General features: G+C 42.3%; 1 long non-coding RNA gene across 1 annotated transcript; it reads right to left on the bottom strand.

The window, feature by feature from the left end:
• Positions 1-631: 631 nt before the first annotated feature.
• On the bottom strand, positions 632-889 carry LOC120573132. The gene is made up of 2 exons (XR_005641640.1): positions 827-889; positions 632-689 (listed from the first exon to the last, which is right to left on the bottom strand). It is a non-coding gene; the product is annotated as an uncharacterized LOC120573132 (long non-coding RNA).
• Between the last annotated feature and the right edge of the window lie 836 nt (positions 890-1,725).

Genomic DNA, 1,725 nt, shown 5'->3' with positions numbered 1-1,725 from the left:
TTACTAATAAGTACTAAAACCACATTTAGAAATATAATATAATTCTAACACAGCTTTGAAGAGAGCAGAGATAACGGCTTCAATTCCCCGTCGTGAAGTGCTGTCTGACAGCGAGGTAAAGCTCTGAAGGAGTTTGATTTGAAACCAGCTCTGTGTCCTGGTAGTTCTTCCCTCTGAGGCACCAGCCATCAGTCAACGTTTTTCTCAGAGGCGGAGTGATGCTTAATGTGAAAAGGAGTTTGGTTATAGCCGTTGTATGTGGTTATTATATCACGGCTATGAACCAATCAGATTGCTTGATTTGAGCAACCTTTTTAATGAATGAACTTACTAGTGACGTTGAGCCGACATCTACCAGAGTTACTCCCATAATCTGTGAGCACATCACACAGGTACAGTCCCGAGTCTTCAGTCCTGAGTCTGGACACATGAAGTCTGAGTCGTCCTTCTCTGAGGACGTCTTTGTCCCACTGGACTCGTCCTGCAAACTGTTCATCCTTACACTCTGGGACTGCAACTACCTTCATGGAGATGAAACAGGACTGGATTATTGACAGTTATCAGTTCACAGAAGATATTCAGAGAGTTGGAGAAAGTGTGAGGGTTGGTTGTGAAGGTCCACTCCAGTGTGATGTGGTGGTTCTCCTCTGCCTGATAGGAGGTCTGGGTCACATTCACTACAAATGTTCCTGTTGAGGAGACAGAGAGGGAAAGTGAGGAGCAGACACACTGACAACTTTAAACTCCATCTCCACATGTTTCTGTGGACACTTTAGTGATTCTTTGTTTAGTGTTAGTGGATAATAAAGTGAAGCTGTAAACTAACCAGAGACACAGGAGGTCAGGATGATGAGCAGCAGGATGCTGCAGATCATCTTCTCCTGTGAGAGGAGACAGAGGTGAAGAGTCAGAAATACATGAGCTCAGAGTTCACTTATTACAGGACAGAGAGAGGACATATACAGTCTGTTTATACTTCTTCTTCTGTGTTACTTATTACACATGACTGACCAGAGGACTGACAATAAGCAGCTACAGTGATGTATTTCTGTCACAAGATGGCGCCAGTTAGTAGAATTTTTCAACCGAGGAAGTACGAGTCTAAAATGATCTGAGATGAACTGTGAGATAAAGCAGAGTGACTTGGTGGTGACTTAAAAGCTGTACTTTAACCATTTCCAACCGTCTTCAACAGGATCCTTGTTATCATTCAATCTATAACGTTGCCTAGGCATGTCTTACTCTTCCCTCCTCTTTGTGTATTGTGAAAATCAAAAAGGCGCGAAAACACGAGGCAGGAAGTAAAACTAAACATGACATGGGAGAAACTGAGACTACAAAATACAGGAAACTGAACCATAAAACACACAAGGATGGAAACAGGGTAAAACGCAACAGAGAACACAGGAGACAGTAACCATCAAAGAAACAGGGAATAAATTAACACAATGAAACAGGAAAGACTAGAACAGAATAACATAACAGATGTGTTGGAGCAAGATTTCTGCTCATGTTCAAAACTTTGTGCACATTCAAAATATATCTCATCCCATCTGTGTTCTCTGAGATTTGGGGGACTTTGAATAAAATTAAGTGACGATAGGCTTTTACAAGAATCTGTCACTGTAATGAAAACCCACCCAGTGTCAAGTAATCAGTGTGTGTCCGACAATGGAAACGCTGACAGACACAGCAAGCCAGGAAACACGTGCAACGCCTCTGTGC

This window comes from Perca fluviatilis, chromosome 14 (genome assembly GCF_010015445.1).
Source record: "Perca fluviatilis chromosome 14, GENO_Pfluv_1.0, whole genome shotgun sequence".
Taxonomy (NCBI): Eukaryota; Metazoa; Chordata; class Actinopteri; order Perciformes; family Percidae; genus Perca; species Perca fluviatilis.
This window is presented reverse-complemented; position numbering and strand designations above follow the sequence as displayed.